The 18,964-nt window shown below is 34.5% G+C and overlaps 1 protein-coding gene across 8 annotated transcripts in view; it reads left to right on the plus strand.

Annotated features, from left to right (window-relative positions):
• The first annotated feature begins 3,835 nt into the window (after positions 1-3,835).
• Positions 3,836-18,964, plus strand: part of Hnf4 (Hepatocyte nuclear factor 4) — a 58,591-nt gene continuing 43,462 nt past the window's right edge. Inside the window, exons 1-2 of one of the 8 annotated variants that reach the window (XM_070107053.1) lie at positions 5,564-5,690; positions 5,886-6,018. The gene's annotated coding sequence lies outside the window, so the exon portion shown is untranslated. The other 7 variants (XM_070107050.1, XM_014247197.3, XM_070107055.1 and 4 more) reach the window with 7 other exon arrangements.

The following is an 18,964-nucleotide window of genomic DNA, read 5'->3' on the forward strand; positions in this document are numbered from 1 at the left end:
CATATGTACGTCAAAGAAACTACTAGCTTAAGATTTATGGACTTCAATACGTTCGAGTATGCACGCTTATCACTAATTATGGTGTCGTTTTGCAATAATATACTAAATTATAATACATTTTATGAAGGTCTATTTGAAACCTTAGATAAAAAGAAAAAATGCTTAAATTATTTATCCATACTAATTTATTACAAAAAAACGGTAATTTCATGAGTTTATGCATATTGTTAAATAATATTTGCTAAATAAGTTCTCGAAAAGCTCTGCGAACTGAGCTTCGAAATTTGGAAACTGTGTGCAGCGTAAACTGTCAAGTTACTTCAGCAATAATTATGTATTTATCATTTACTTATAGTGTTAACATCAAAAAAGCTTTGACAAAGCTTTTCTGCAAGAGCTTTCGAAATTTAGCAATTACTTTGAGTTACAATACTTCAGAGATATTTGTGTTAAGTTACTTCGGTGATAAATGATATGAGAGTATTAGGTAGGTATCTCTCTGAAGTAATTGTAGGAAAATTCTAAATTTCACGAGCTTTGGCTGAAGAGTTTACCAACTTATTATATACATATGACTTACAAAATTATCACTGAGTAATTTTTTCTGTAGTATTATAGCTTGAAGTAATTTTTAAATTTTGAAAGCTGATGCTGACGAGCTTTCCAGAGCGTACTTGGTGTTATACTTACATCTGCCTCAGGTATTTCCCTTTTATTGTATGGAATGTATATGGTATGTGTCTCGGAATACTCTTCAACCAAAGCTTTTGAATTTAACAAATTGTTTAAGATTATTTCGAAGAAAATTGCTCGAAGTAGCGTTTCCATTAATATAATAACAATAATAATACCTATGTATATGATTGATAAGCTCAGGTATTTCAATTTCGATGAAAATTGAGTGAAGCAATTTAATTGAGTTGAAGGACATAGGAATAACGAGATCAAATGATGGATATCGTAGTTTTAAGTTATAATAGTTTAAGAAGGCATATTACCGATAAAAAGACTTTTATTCGTAAACTTTCAACCTTTCATAACGTCAAAAGAGCTTTAAACACTCGATCAATCGATGTTTGAGTGTTAAACCTTATTTTTCACATACATTCAAAAGAGTTCACTACATTCTTTCATAAATGAAAAATGCTTCATTTTATGAGTTGTTCCCAACAAGCTGTTGAACTACTCTAAGCATTGTTTTGGCTTAGATATGTATTCGGAGGTGTAGTATTGCATATCTAGGAACGACGATAGTTTGTAAACAATTTTTCCACAACCTCAGGCTTTGCTGTAAACAAAATACGAACCCACACACCGTCAAGAAAATTTCCTAGCGGGCTTATGCACGGTTTTTATCGCTAGTATTTGTTCTCATATATAATACATTCTCTTTGATTGTTTTTTCGTTAGTGAAATATAAAATATATACATATGTATATACTTTTGCATTAGCAAATGCTGATAAGAAAGTAGGCGATTTCATGCCCAACCATCTATTTAGCGGAAGATTGAAGCAGAAAGTAATCTTTTTGTCTTTTTGAGGTATATAGTATGGTAATTAACATATTAAAAGTATATGTAACACTTGCTTATGAAAATATTGTATTAGTTTCTCATTACCTGATCTTACTTAACACTAGCGAAAATAGACACCCGTTGAATAAATATTAAAGTTTATTAGAAGTTATAATTTAAGTGAGCAGTAAACTTTTTGCTCTCTGAATGTCGGCTACCTAATTGTATGTTAATGGAAAGTTTGGAACAGTAAAAGTGACTGCTAGCATTTTCTTTCCATTTACAACTTAATAAAGAAATTCCCATTTACAACGTAATTGAAACTCACTAACCTTCGATATCAAATATCGCCTTTAGAGTAAATGGAACTAGCTGAGGGAGTACTTAACTTCCTTGAAATGTATGTGTGGCTGAAATTTCTTGATCTTCACTTCAATGGATCAAAGACTACTAGTTGTTGTAAAATTTTAGTTTGTAAATTTGATAGTATGTACTAATACGTACAAACACTGCTGGCCATTTATTAGAACATCGGCCATAAACTACACAGCACCAAACTGGTCATCTGGATGCAACAGGACGCAGTTGGAGAAAATTCAGAAGTGTCAGAACAGCACACTGCAAACAATTACAGGATGACTCTAAACGAACATCTGCATAATGAGCCACGCATGTTTACTACGGTTAAGTAGTACAACGCAGTCCTTTTCTACTTTTCCTTGGGGCAGAACCGCCTCTTAGGAACATCAAGAGAAACTGTCTGTAAAACGGCGACGAGATACAGCATTATACCGACGTAATTTTGGATGCGACAAACTTCGGTACAAGTAAATAAATATTACCGTTCACGGCAGTTACTCCTCAGTTTTAGAATAAATTCATTCCCATAACTACTGGCTAATATAATATGGGTGTGCATGAAAATTTTATGAGAGTACACGATACCAACGTTCCTGAAGAGACCGAATTCTAACCGGCATTTTTCGAAAATATTCGTCCGTTTCGAAAATGTGAAACTTAAATTTATAAACCAGTCCAGTGCCATCGCTCCTAAAAAGCCTAATCTTTTCCTGCTCACCCAGTTTTGCCCACATAACACGATCGGCATCAATCGAAAAGACCGCAGGGATTTCAAAGAACTATTTGACACATGAATTTAACACACAACTAAAAAAAAATATATATTTACAGAATTTATAGTACTTTAATAAGCAGAGATTCGATATCTCAAAAACTGAGGAACTAGTTTGTATATATACAGACAGACGGACATGGCTAAATCAACTCAACACATCATGCTGATCATTTATGTATATATTTTATAAGGTCTCCGACGTTTCCTTCTGGGTGTTAAAAACTACGTGGCAAATTTAACATAACCTGTTCAGTGTATAAATATTATTACTATAAATTAATGCAGGTAATGATCGAAGGACTAATGAAATTTTTGTTTTTTTTACAAAATTACGAATTCGCCAAAAGAAGTTGTTTTTGGGAAAAAATTAACACTTCTGGGGGGCTTAAAATCGAAATTATTATCAAAAAAATTTTCCTTCGATTATTATCTGACAAATCTGTCTAAAAAGTTTCAAGTCGATCGGTCCAGCTGCTTCAGAAAAATGTCTTTACCGACTCTGCAAACAGCGTTTCGAGAAAAACGCGTTAAAAATTTTGGCGCTGATTAGCTTAAGTTAAGAAATGTTTATAAATGCGCTTTTACCTATATCCGAAACCATTTGCCGAATCAGCTGCAGATTTTTTGAAGAATATTCTAAAATATATGTACATTCGATATCTATGAGTATCTAAATAAAATAGTCGATTTTTTGAAATTCCTTAAAGTTAAATCGTAAATTCAAAAGCGTCGCCACAAATCGCCAACATCCAGCGGATACGATCTTCAACGCCGAAAAGTATGCAACAAGTGGATGCTAAATGCGTATTGAGCTTACACACATAAGCAGCATTGACCCCCAAACGACAATCGTCATCACACTCTAACGCAAGCTACTAGCGCCACACTCCACGAAAAGCACATTCTAGATGTTTCACGCACACACCAACACACATACATAAAATCACGGTGGGCGATCCACATATGCAAATCCGACAATTAAAACGCCACGCCGTCACATCAATGCAACGAAAAGTTGATAAACAAGCACAATGCGACCGAAAATACCGAAATAGCTTGCTGCTGCAGCTGTTGCTCTGTTGCTGTTGTTGTCACTCTCTGTTGCGCTGTATGTCCCAGCGCCAAATGGTGGGTTATGCGTTGGCGCTTATTAATATTTCTATTTTCGTTTTTGTTGCATTACTTGTATTTCTGCCATCATCAACGTCGTAAACGTAACGTAATAAAGGACGGTCGCAGTCGCCGCGTTGACCGCTCAGCGTACCGCCAACCAGCAGCAGTGATGATTTCGCGGCTCTTGCGGCTTTTAGTTGGTCATTGAGTGAGCGCTAATAAACGCTAACCTAAGCTACGTTTCGATCGTCTTATTATTACTGTTGTTATTTTCGTTGTCGTGCGCCGCGTTCGCAACGCATCGCACTGACTCGGTTGGTGTTGTTTGTTCGTTCGTCGTTCTCTGGCTCGTCATCAACAGCACGGTTGGTGATTTTGTTGTTGTTTTTTTAGTTTGAGAGTTTTAAATATAATATATTTTATACTTGTTTATTTTATGCTGTCGCCTTTTCCACCCGTTGTTCTAACGCACACACGCACATGCGTTTAAGCTCAAACTCTCTTTTGTCTCGACGTTTATTAATCGCTTTTGCTGCTATTATCGTGTTTTGTTTTGTGACATTTTTGTTGTTGTGCTCATTGCAAGTATTGCTGTTGTTATTATTATTCTTGTTATTGTGCAGTGAAAAACAATTTAACTTATCAACGTTGAAATTTTGCCCACAATCGAGTGACTGCATTCTCTTCTCCACGCTTGTGTGCTCTCAAGTGCGTTGTTGTCTTTTACTATACCCTGAATAGGGTATATTAGGGTTGCGACGAAGTTTATAATACCCGAAAAGAGACGTCGGCGATCCTATAAATTGGAGTTAAAATACTATCCATCGCAGACCGTGAGTTCGAGAAACTGGAGTGGACTTCGCGCAATTTCGTTCTGTATATTGTAGTAGATTAAAGTCCTACTTATTCAGAGTAGACCCTGGCATACTAAACCACATCTCTGCATGCCCCACCAAAGCCCACTCAACTAAAACCACTTCTCCGGAAATTCTATAAAATATATACATATATAAATGATCAGCATGACGAGCCGAGACGATTTAGTCATATCCGTCTGTCTGTCTGTACCATATATGTACATATATATTCGAATTAGTTGCTCAGTTTCGAGATATCGATCTGAAATTTTGCACATGACCTATTCTCCTCAAAATGCTACTGATTTATTGGAACCGCCGATATCGAATCTCTATAGCATATAGCTGCCATACAAACTGAACGATCGGGACCAAATGCTTGTATGGAAACCTTTTCCATTTGACAAGATATCTACAAAAAATTTGGCATGATATATTGTCTAAGGCAATAGCGTAAATTCCGATCAAATTGTTCAAATCAGACTACTATAGCATATAGCTGTCATACAAACTGATCGACCAAAATCAAGTGCTTTTATGGAAACTTTTATATTTGTGAAGGGCATTATAGTGCAACAAAAGAACATTTTTCTTGTTATTGTTTATTTTTATTGAAATTATTTCACTTACTCTTTGTCATATTGTTTTTAAGCGATTAAATAACCAAAATATGTCATAAACAAGTGGTTCTTAAAAAAAACAACGAAACGGTTTTTACTCTATAAGAATTTTGGTGATAAAAAGTGATTGAGTCGGCTAGTCAATTGATTAGCGCGACGCAGCGGCACTAAGTGAATGAGTGAGTGAGTGAGAGCGGCTGGGAGTGCGTCTGTGAACGAGGGAGGGCGTCTGTGAGTGCTTCAACGAGAGAGTGAGTGCCTCTGTGAGCGAGTGAACGCGCCCGAAACTGCGTTAGCACGGCATTGAGCATGCAGCCAAGTGAGCAAGTGCGTTAGCCAGCTAGTAGCTAGTGAGTCTAGCTGAAAATAAATCAACCGCAAACAGACTAATAGACAAAGTGCACAGCGAGTGGGCAAAAGAAAAGCATATTGAGACTTCCGAAAAGCAATGTAAGCAGCTGAAAGACATGGCAAATGTCAAGAAAGCAAAATACAGAACTGCAATTATACTTAACGTGATTTTTTGTTTTGCAATCGTTGGACACTTTACAGCTCGTCTAAGTCAATTTGCAAACTTATACAATATTTACAAAACAAGCAATTATTAAAATAACGCTGCATATCTGCGCTTTTGTCTTTTCCTAGTGTCATTGTTGTTTGGCTAGATTGCGCTTTGGATGTCTAGCGGTGTTGACACTGCCGCCGACAGACGTATTGACACTCTCACGGTGCTTGGCGCGGCGCTATTGGCTTAGTTGTGCTTTCGTCTCTTCGGCAGGTACAGTAAAAAAATTGTTATGTGCCGCATTGGTGTTATGACAACGCAAGAAGAAGAAAGAGGAGAATTACAAAACATAAAAATAAAAAATAATAATAAAAATAACAATATATAAATAGAAAAGAAAAAGTAAGCAAAATGTGCCAGGAGCTTTAATAAAAGTGAAGGTACATACATATGCATATATAGAAGAAAGCATGTTATTTAATTTAAAAAAAAATATATTAAAAAATTACAACAAACAAAACACGCAACAAGAAAGTGCAAGCCATTCAAGTGAATCAGTGTGTCTGAAAGCGCAGAATTGCATTTCGCTGCAGTTTCGGCTTACGCGGCGACAAAGTGAGTGTGTGTGGCTGTGCTAAAGACCCCTAACAAAAGTTCAATAATTTTAGTGAAGCAAAAAAACACAAAGAAACAAAAACAACAAAAATGAAAATACAAAAAATACAAAAACAATAATAACAAAACATACCAAAATACAAAAACAAAAAATACAAAAGGAACAAAAACAAGAAAATAAAAAAATATTAAAACAACAACAACAAATGTCAATGTGAAAAAAACAACAACAAATGCAAAAACAAAGTATATTCCAATCGAATTTTCTGAACAGCAAAAAATTATACAAGCGCTGCATATTCAAAAGCGACTTGAGGTGTCAGCAACAACCAAAATAATTTAAAAAATTCGAGAAAATTATGAAACAATAACAAATAAAAAAACCACAAAAATACAATTATGCAGCGATGAATTGTAGTTTTTTTATTTGTTTTTAGCGCTTATTTATAAAATTTTGCTTCGCATATAGCGCTAAATATACGCACAACAACACAAACGTACAACAACACAAGCATACAAACATACACATAAAATACTATATACACAATAGTATATACTATATACCAAGCAATTCGCAAACATGCCCCCACAACGACCAATATGAATGTGAATATGACAGCCAATTTATGCTACGTAACGTCAAAAACAAAAACAACACATACACAATACATACTTGCAAGTCGCCACACACAAACACACACTCGAGCAAACGATTTAGTTAAGCAAGCATGCAGACGTAACTTGGCGCTGCGCTGCTGTCGGCTTTGGCAGACGCATGTGTATGTGTGTGTGTGTTTGTGGAACGCGTTTGTGTAAGCGCATGTGCCACACATATACTTAGTTGTGTGTGTGCGCTTTTGCCGCGATCGTGCCAGCAGTGGCACAGTGTATGATTTTTGTAAAAAATTGCGCAGAAATTATTTTTGTGTAAAAATTAAATTTTTTTTATAAATAAGAATAAACATTAATTTTGTTTGCACCCATCACAAATACAAAGGATTTCATGCAGTAACTTAATTTTCATTGGTCAGTTTGCATGGTAGCTATAGGCTATAGTGGTCCGATCTGAACAATTTCTTCATACATTGTACCGTTTCCTTGGAAAATAATCCGTGCACAATTTCGTAAAGATATCTCGTAAAATACAAAAGTTTTCCATACAAGAACTGGATTTTAAGTGATCAGTTTGTATGGCAGCTATGTGATATAGTGGTCCGATCTGAACAATATGTGCGGAGAATGTTGCATTGCTTTGGAAAATACTATATGCCAAATATCGTGTAGATATCTTGTCAAATAAATAAGTTTGATTGTTTGATTTCATATCAGATTGTTCATAATATATACTGAAACGATCATTGAAAAATGTGTAGATTTGTTTAAAATAAATTATTTTTTTTAACTATCTTGTCGTCTTAGGAATTATATATAATTATATATCTAATTTTATTATATTAGAATTATTATCAAGCTTTCCTTTGCGTACATTGAATTGTGTCTTTCATTGACATTACATATTCTAGAAAGCTTTATATGAGCATGAGAAATCATTAACGACAAATTTCCGACGTTAATTACGATAGCTAAATCTATAGAAATAGTTCAATTTACAGCATGAGCAGGTCACTATATCCAAAAAAGTTCTCTTGTTCACAGATATTCTATACTTCCAAGTTGGATCATGGCGCTCGGTAAATGTATCGAAAGTTCTATTTTCGAAAGAAATGTGTATTACATGATAATGGTTACCGGCTAATATATTTTTGATCATATAAATAAGATCTATCTCGAACTGGTGAATTTGCCTTATTTAACAAATTTTACGTTCTTTAAACTTTTTCTTTTAATTTTTGCCGAAAAATTCCTCAGCCCCAATTTAGGAGTTCCAGAAGAATAAAAGCTATAATTTCGAAACCTTCTTTAATTCTTTCGCGTAAAATCAGATTCGATCGAAACTTAAAAGTCGTTTATCATGTTGAAGAGCCATGAATAAACTACAAATAAATTCGAATTTTTACGAAAAAATTTGTCACATGAAATGCCCAAACCGAACAAATAATATTTATTATTGACTCACTACTTGTTCTCTCGGAATGAGTTCATTATGAACGACACTACGATATGTAAAGTAAACGATGAACAATTATTACTTTTTGTTATTCAATACCTGGCAGTTCGATATGTACTACTGAAGTCACAACTTGTCACCAGTCGTAATTCGGTTGATGTTTATAGAGTTAGCGGTAATAATCGAGCATATCTTTAGCGTTCTTACTAGACATTCGATTTTTCAAAAATCTTGCACGCATATTATTTTAAACTGACGACACAGTTCATATCCAAAACATCAACTAAAACTTGTAGCGCTGAGAGTGGAGAGTTCAGAACTTCTATGCGGTTTCGAAGACTTTCGAAAATAATTTTCATCACTTTTCCGATGTTATCGTAACTAATTAAGAGGAATGAATGATTTTCGACCCTTACTTAAAACTTTATGGATTCTCGGCAAATTAGACCCCTTTAAAAAACACTTACATAGTTTAAGTAGTAATATCCACTTTCTAGTCAGAAGAAGTGCTTTTTTTTGTGAATATTTTTCTTTGAAGTATAATTTTATTTAATAAATAAATAAAAAATAATGTATATCTTTTTGAAAAATATTGAATTCCCTAGATCCTGTAGCCGACCTCCTTAGAGCTCCTTAAAATCTGGCTGTGAGGAGTTTTTTGCTTGAAATTATTTCAAATCCAAAAATCAAAAAAAAAAATTGTTTCTTACAATAGTTGAATCCAGGCACTGATTAAAGGACTTATCAAACTTTTGATTTTTGACAAAATGGCGTTTTCTCAACACAAAAATTGACTTTTGTCAAAAAATCGACACTTTAAAGTGGAATAAAAAATCGAAATTATTGTAACAAAAATTATTTCTTTGAATACTGCTTGCCTCAGTAGAGTATCTACGAACGTCGTGTGAAAATTTCAAGTCGATTAGTACAGCCGTTTCGAAGACATTTTCTTCGCCAACTCTGAAAAATAAGTTTCGAGAAAAACGCTTTTATAGTTTTGGAATGCCGATAAGAGTAAGTTAAAAAATCTTACACATACGCTCAATTCTCCGAAACTATTTGCCGGATCAACTTAAAATTTTCAAAGAATATTCACTTTTTTATCTGTTCTTTGTGAAAACGACCCACTGTACGTCTTAACTTTGTCACCGCGTTATTTGTGCATGCGCATCCAATGTAACGGTAGGAGGACGCAGCGTGCGCATAATTGGGGAGAGGGGGACGCACACTACCGAATCAGTGAAATCGAAATTAATTTAAAAACTCATAAAAAGCTGAAACTATTAACTGCATAAGTTCATTGCATACAAGTGTGTGCGAGTAAGAAATAAAATGAAATCTCGTGCGCCGGCAATCGCTCAATTGAAGCTGAAAATACCGTTATATTGCAATAAATGTAAACCGCTTCCGCAGCATGTGCGTTGCGTCCGCTGATTGCATGAATTTTATAATATATTTTTCGTTTTTTTTATTTTTATTATTATTTTTATTTGCACATTTCATTTTTACATTTTACTTAGTCTGCAGTTGCATATCATTTAGATTGCAAAAACAAAATACCGACGTCAATGGATACGTAAACAAATTAATTTGCATTTGCATAGACAATGTTTGAACGGCAGTCAAATACTTGAAAATAAACGAAAACAAATACAATTTTCCAATACTTAAGGGCGAAAAATTTTCATATTCAAATTTTGCAATATTTGTGGCTCACATTTATGCGTGTCTGTAAAGTGGTGCGCACTAAAATAATAATGGTGTTTTTCAAATACGTTCATTGGTAGGTCAAAGCATGTCTCATGGCTTATGGTAGACGAGATTAAAATGAGTTAAAATAGTTAAAAGAATTTTTTGTTCCGTCAACGAATAATTTGGTTAGGTTTTATTACAGCGAGTGTACCAGCAGAATACACCTAACCCTTTATGCGATATTCTTTATTTAAAAAAAAATATAGTCGGCTGCACCAAACTATAATACCCTTCACAGGTACATTTCATATTCCATAAAATGATATAAAAAGATTTTTATATTGATTTTGATCGGTCAGTTTGTATGTCAGCTATACTTGTATGCTATAGTGGTTCGAACTGAAAAATATCTTCGCCGATTGTAGAATAGTTTTAGACAACAATCCACGCCACATTAAATGAAGATAAATTATCAAATAAATAGCTTTTCATACAAAGAACTTAGATCGGTCAGTTTATATGGCGGCTATTTGATATAGTGTTCCGATCTGAACAATATGTTTGGCGATTTTATCGTTGTCTTGGACAAGAATATATGCCAAATTTCGCGGAAATAACTTGTCAACTTAAAAATTTTCGCTTCCAGTACTTGATTTGGATCTATCAGTTCCTATGGAAGCTACATCCCATAGTGCTCCGATATCCACGGATTCCTATAAATGAACAGCTTCTTAGAAAGAAAGAAAAGAGGGACTACTCCGCGTATATATAGACAGACGGATGAACAAACAGGCATGCCAATTCGGCTAAACCCAATCAACTCATCACGCTGATCATTTATAAATCTATTTTATAGTGGCTAAGTCGTTTCCTTTTGGATGGTAGAAACTTCGCAGCAAACTTAAAATACTTTTTTCAGAGCATAAAAGCAGTAAACGTTTAAAATTCTCAACTTAACTTGAAACCTTAGCCGATGATAATTAAATTTTTTTTTTATATACTTCGACCTTTTGGCAAAAAATAACTTTGGATGTGGAATATCATGGCCTTTCCAAAAGAACAATTAACAATGAACTATAAAAAATATGAAACTTCGTACTGTGTGAACCATTAGAATTTAGAGCAATAAAGAGAAATTCACTTTAGTTAAACTTGCCCCAAAAGATTTACGGTCTAAGCTATGCTTCGTTTAGCCCAAAAGATCACCGAAAGCGTTCAATATAATCTAAAAGCATTTCTTGATTACTAAATGAGCTTAAATCGACAAAGTTGCACGCCAACCAAAAAGCTTTGGTTATGCTACTTACATTACATTATGCTGGTTACAGATATGGTAATCTTTCTTAGAAAAAACTCACTCTCTTTCGAGGTCCTTCGTGGTTGACATGGTAGGTTTGGTCATATTTTCTGCAAATGTTTTCAACTCTCCTTTAAAAATGACTTTAGCTGACTTGGAGCTTGGACTGTGACAATGTTTGCTAGTTATGCTATGGTAAATTTTTTTAGGAAGCTCTTTCTCTCGCCTCGTAGTCGATCTTCTTGTTGATTTACTGAGTAGTAATATTTTCAGGATATCTCTTCAGAAGTTCTATAACTCGATCAATTTAGGTGTAAGCTGGCTTAGAACCTCTGTCTGTTGGAACGGATATACCATGTCTTGTGGGAATAAATTCAGGGGTAAATTGATCCTACACCAACCTCTCAAAAAAACGTACTAGTCACTGTATGATACTTGTTTAAACATCAGTCCAACTTGATACGAAAGTCAAGTCTTCTTAGCCGTCTTTAAAAAGTGGCAATCAATATTTTTTCAGTGATAAACAACTATGATTTTTCGATGACGAATAATTTCCAAATATTTGAACATTACTCATACCAGTCCGTAGATTTTAATTTGCGGCGAATTCAAATACTCGTAGTTCGGATTTGCTCAACAGAAGAGCAAATAGTTTTTCGAAGGTAAACAACGAAAAAAATGTCATGTTCCTAAAGTGGTTTATGCTCATGAGTGACTAAGATTTGAACGTATATAGCCGTAGTCTTTCTTGCTCATTGGTTGTCGTTCATAGTAATTCTAGGGACTTGTTTAGGGTAGATTAAGCAAGTTCGATTCTAGAATCTCAGGAGAATGCCTAAACCATAACAACTCTCATCAAATCGGAGTTCAGGTGGTTAAATTAGTAAATGTTAAGGCCCATAATGAGAGAATATGATCTTTATGTAAAGTAATGATCTCCAAAGCTTCATCTCGGACCGATAAAAATTGCATTTAAGCTATTTTAATAGAAATCTTTATTAACGCCTTCAAAGTAGCCTATTGAGGTAATACTTGTAACTGTCCGCATAATCCAGTTTTTCATTCATACCTCGGCTGGTAGAGGCCTTGGTTTTCTCGGTTTCGGCCCATTCTTGGAGCGCCATTCGGTAGTTCATATTCATAAACCCACGTCTACAGTAATGATGTGTTTAATGAATATAAGGTCCGCGGCTGCGTTTTCAAGTATCTCTTTTGCGACCTTTACTCGACATCGCTTTTGCAAAAGATACAGGTCTTTTGGTACGAGTCTAGCATTGACATGCCCAGAACAATAACTAAAAGGGTTAAGTCGATCCAAGATAGATATTGAGATCCTCTGCTACCTCTATAATGCCAAGGCGCCCATAATCAATCACGGTTTCTTTAACTTTTCCGAGGCTATCGTCAATAACATAGGTGGATGGACAACTCGCATGAGACTAGCTTTCGATGAATTCACGATATTTACTGATTGCTCTGTGCTACCCAAATACTTGTGTTCGTGATAAAGTAGACTCCCCAAAACACCACTGCAACATTTTAAACGATTCCGTAGCCGTGTTTCCATTGGAAACACAACATTTCAAGCAAACCCGTTGTAAATTTTTTTCCACGATAAAAATCGCCAGACAAACTTTTCGCGTCGTAAACAAACAGCTGCCAAGTACAGACTAATTTACATATGGAGATCAAAATTCGCACGACCATTAAAAAGGCTTTACTAATCTAGAAAAAAAATTATCGATTCGATTTTCACGCGTAGTTTAAATGGACTCGTCTCAGTCTAATTTGATCTTGAGTGCATATGATTTCAAAATCTTCCAAATGTCGCAAAGCTTATGTTTTAATGCATGAATAAATAAAAATGCATGATCCTAAAATCGATGGATCTTACTTGGACAGCTTTAGAAACTAAGAAATAAGAAATACGAAAATATTAATGAAAGCTAGATGACACTTCCCTACGGTTAGAACTATTTCACAATGCTGCACATTGCGCGTGGAATGCTCCACTGTTTGCACACACACACAATTATAAATCACACATACAGCAAATGTGTGAGTCTTCATTAAGGAACATTTGACGTGCACGCAATTTAATTTAGTCGAAATTATTTGAATGAATAGCTGCTGTAATGGCGCTCTACACACTATACCTATATACTATACCATATTTATAAGACGTATTTGCAAGCGAACGTATGCTTTTAGATATTTGATATTTGATAGATGGTTGTTAAGTGCATGTTTACACATACACTCAAGCACATACGTACACACGTAAGTATATGCAAATAGGTATGAGCAACTTTAAATAAAATAAAATTATATTTTATTTGAACGTTTATATGGCGTGATGAACGTAAAAATTGCAGTGTACTAGCTTCTGAAAATGGTTATAAAATATTAAATGTTAATTTGTGCTCAAACAACACCATGCATACCGTAACTCTAATTGAGAGAATCGCTTTATGATATTGATTTTAAGCAAAATTAAATGCTTGTAAATGGAAAAATATTATAAAGCCCGTAATTTATTTACAAACATTTATAAAGGGTTAGGTAATTGAGCGACTGAGAAATGAAACAGATAATGTGGCTTTTATAAATTTCATCTTTTCTGAATGATGAAAACTTAAAAAAAACTGAAAGCTAAATTTGAGACTAACAATTAATCTAAAAAGATAGATTTTATTTTCGAGTGTTTTTTTCAATTAAAAAAAGGTTTTTTTTTTCTGTTCAGTAAACTTGATCTTGAGCGAGAAAAAATTGTAATAAATTGAAGTTTTTATTTAGCATAGTTAGGTTAGGTGGCTGATCCTCCAATATGATGAGGGATCACACTTAGAGTTTTTTGTGAAGAAAAATAAAAACACCGGTATTTGAATATTAATTATCGAAAAAGTGCTTTGAACTTATCATAAATCTGCATAAGTGGTTTTTAATTATTTTTATACCCTGAACAGGGTATATTAAGTTTGCCACGAAGTTTGTAACAGGCAGAAGGAAATGTCGGAGAGCTTACAAAACATCTGACCAGCACTTGCCGAGCTCGCCTGAGGTCCAATCATCCTGTGGTGAACCGCAAGAAGCCTGTGCAGCTCCTACCCGATCACATTTTGCAACAGATCGATTTAGGTCGCATATGCACCGTCTTTTACATTAACTTGGAAAGTAATTTGGAAAGTAATTTCACAATGCCACTGCAATTGTTAACAGTAGAGTTCCGAAAAAACAGTTTGATCGTAGGAAAGTCCTTCCAATCTCATTTAACACAAAGCAACCCTTCCTGACCGTCAAGACCGATGCCTTGAGTTTGTTGCGATTAAGCAGCGATTAGCACAGATTCAAAATCGGTGTCATATATACATCGTGCGCAAGTTAAATGGTTTCAAAACTGTTTTTTTGTACAATGTTTAGCTCCTAGACCATTGAAATAGTGACTACATGACGTTCAGACTCGACGACCAGACTTTCAGGGCGTGTTGCATTTGCCGCCAGCTCGCTTTTATCAGAGAAAAACTAGCTTATGCAGTAGGGCAACTTTGCTGGTGTCCATATTTATTGCGTGCTAAAACTTTAGTGAGTCCAGCAATTACAAAACTGTCTGCGAAGCTTTTTTAATCAGAAATATTTTCTTTATAACGCCATATAGCGTAACCAGATCGCATTCATACAACGCGAGATACACATTACCAAAGTCATCTATTGGAAAAATAATTGATTTATTTTACTGGACCTGTCTTTCGCCATTTTTCTGCTCGCACTCTCTGACTGCTGGTTTTTGGTCAAAAACATATTAAATTACCGAAAAAGAAAATGTTAGCATGATTGTACTGCAAGATTACATCGCAAGTGTTGCCAGATTGTTTGGTATATCATAGTTTGTTCGCGTTGCTTGACGAATCGAAGACAGCTATTGTTTGGGTTATTTAACGAACGATTGCAAATATAATGTTGCATCCAGCATGAAATCTTCATGCTTCAACTAATTGGGACCCACAAATATCACCGTGTGATCATTGTAAGTCACTTAAATATAAACATTATGATGAAAATGGTTCCTAGAAGTATTTAAAAAAATAAAAACATTGTCACTAAAAGAAAATTCTCTGAAACTATGAGAACTATGTTAAAAGATATCAGAGTCGAACTAAAAATAAAACGAAAGAACTGCTTTGCCCTCAATAGGCGCCGCCACTTATCAAGCAATGTCTTCTATAAGTTTTTGAGTGGGACCTTGCTTTATAAAATCCTAAAGTAAGAAAAATTCAGTAAAAAATCAAAAGTTTTGAAAAATTATGCATCCTGGAGTATTCATTTCAGAACGCATATGCCAAAGTGTTATTTTTATTCGATGAAATGAAAATTATGAAAAAAAGTTTTGGGCGATCGAAGAACGTTACTGCGGTACAGCTTTTAAGTTCAAAAATATCGTAAATGAACGCACTAGGCTTAAAGGAATGGCAATGCTCAGAATTATCTCTTTATTTCAGTTTAACATATGGCGAAGTTGCTTAAAAGCGAACGAAATATTATGAGCTCCTCGCAGTCCTAACGGACCCATAATCCTTATAGAACTATATCAAAAGAGATACTTTTTATACCCTATATTAAGTTTGCCACGAAATTTGTAACACCCAAAAGGAAACGTCGGAGACCTTATAAAATATATATACAGTACAAATGATCTGCTGAATCGATTTTGCCATGTTCAAGTGCCTGACTACTACCTCACATTTCGAGATATCGATCTAAAGCTTTGCACATGTCCTTCTCTCCACAACAAGCTGCGCATTGTCGGAAGCGCCAATATCGGATTACTTTAGAATATAGCTGTATGGAAAATGTTTCTTTTGACAAAATATCCTCACGAAATTTGGCATAGAGTATTGGCAACGGTACAGTCTCCGAAGAAATTGCTTGGACCATTATATAATATAGCTGCCACACAAACTGATCGCTCAAAATCGCGATTAAGAGCTTTTAATACCCTTCTATGGTATAAGAAATGCATCTGCAAAGGGTATTATAGCTTCGGAGCAGCCAAAGTTAAATTTTTATCTTGTATTGTATACAAATGGATTGGTCTCCCTCCAACCTGGTGCTAGCAACAACTTAATCAACCTAACCTAACTTTATAGACTTAATAAAGCCAATTGAATTGAGACTTTTCTTAAAGCAGACAATATATAATATAATAAAATTATAAACGAACAACAACAACAATAAATTGTATACGAGTATTTACAAACTCGTCTGTTGCTCCACAAGAAAGTTCTCTACGCTTCTTGAGACTCACAAGCCATTTAGCAAACAGTGTGGCTAATTTCACTAATTATCTGCAGACAGGGATTTACATTTGCTACTTTTACTTTCAACAAGAATTACTAATCCCGACAAATATACATGTATTTAAATATACATACATATGTATGTAACATATGCCTTGTACGCTTGGCTACACAATGAAATACGATCTCGGACGCCTTCGCGCTGCATTGAAGTGTGTAATGCAGAGCACACTTGAGATAAGGATTTCAATTCACACAGACACATATACATATATAATATATAAATATATAGATATATGTATTCTATATATGATATATATGTAGCGTTTAATGAGTCAGCTGAATATTTGTTTGTGCCTTTGTAAGCTTCATAAAATATGAAATTGATAAAAATCGCTGTTGTAGTTGTTGTTGTTGCTTTTATCACAAAACTGCATGAAATCATGTTTCATTTCATTTTATAATCTGCTTCTAAGTACATGTGTTAGTGTGTGTGTTTATGATTGGTATTATTACTGTTGCTACATGCACGCACCTAATCTACGAAGAATGTGTGAACATGTGCGTGTCCTCTTTGTCTGCAACTAAATCGCCACTTTGTGTTATCAATGCAATAATAAAGTTTATGGTTGGTTTCCTTCGCTGTTTTGTACATATTTTTCATGTATTGCTATTCCATAAATATACATGTGTATCTATATGTATGCTACAGTGGCGTTTCCAAAAGGGAATTTTGGGTGATCTCGAACCGCTTTTTGGTAAGAAGTATATTTAGAGATATTTTAGAATAGACTTGCCAACTTCGTCGATTTTTAATCTCGCATTCCAAAAGACCCCCTGTAACATTTGCTGAAAGAAAAAGAGAGCACGAAATATGAGAATGATTTTCCGAGAGTTGGAGGAATAGCCATAAATTCTCTACAAATACACCTCAACTTACAAATAGTTTCAAGAACGATTAAAATTCTTCTAAGAATGAACACAGAAACATGATGAACTATGAATTTAAGATTTCTCGAAAGTAATTCATGTAGGCAGCACTGGATACATGAAACCCGGTCTCTTTGTCGTAATAGTTTCTATCAAGTTTACTAGACATATTTTGTGAACGATTTTATTCTTTCGGAAACAAACTCAATAACTATACACTAAACCTTAAATAAGATCGGTCGATTTTAGTGGCACCTTTAAAAGAGTGAAGACAGTTGCCCTTGCATTGACTTTTGGTCAATGCTTAGTCGAGTATCTCCTCCTTGGTTTTGTAAGCGATTTGAGAAACGGAGGAATCTACATACAAGTTTTAAGCTGAATATGTTTGTATGTATGTATGTTGTGCCGTTAGCACTTAATTTTGGGCTTTGTTAAATCGATCTTTAGAATTAGAGGAAACTGTTTAGTATCAATATGGTTGCTGAAAGGAGATATTTATTTTATATTTAGTATTTATTATAATTTGACTAAATAATAGTCCCTAGATTGGATTGATAGTCGTTTAAGTGGTGTGGTATTGAAAGATAATGTGAATATTATAAATAGACAGTGTTAAGAGACAGACAGAGCTTCAAAAAACAGGACTCACATTGAACATTAAAATTATCACTACCAAAATTTTTCATCAAAACCGTTCTAATGTATTGTGGATATAAGTGGAACCTTACGGCGTGTCATGAACCGACTCTTTCTAGATCCGTTCCTATGACATTCGGATTGACATAACTGATTTTTATCAAGCCGATGACGCTCAACTTGGCTATATTCCTCAAAATTATATACATACCTATATATATGTCCATATTATGTGCTAGAACTGGTTTCTGAAGTACGTACTGCATATTCTAAAAAATATATTTTTGGAGACTTATTTACTTCTCTGTTTATTTTGTTGATGCTGAATATCTCTAATAGGCGTATCAAAACTGTTTTTATTAAAGCATTGCTCACATACCATTCATTTTGAAATTTTTAGGCTGCCACTTAGCGAGGTCGAACACTCTCCATATTGCCACATAGTAGAATAGCTCTGCTTATGCGCTTTGTACGCTAAGACGAAAGGGTCCAATCCACATGGAAAATTTGGCTCGACAAGATTAGCAGAGCTCACAATGACTTCGAAAACCGTTGTTGGCAGTTTCCTTAACGGAAATCAGCCTATTTCTCGATAGAAAATCATTAGGACTTATACATATATTAAAATACACTATAAAATATCCAAGACCCCTTTTGGAAAATTTTCTGATTCCGTCTGTGCATAAA

The sequence above is a fragment of the Bactrocera oleae genome, chromosome 3 (genome assembly GCF_042242935.1).
Source record: "Bactrocera oleae isolate idBacOlea1 chromosome 3, idBacOlea1, whole genome shotgun sequence".
Lineage (NCBI taxonomy): Eukaryota > Metazoa > Arthropoda > Insecta > Diptera > Tephritidae > Bactrocera > Bactrocera oleae.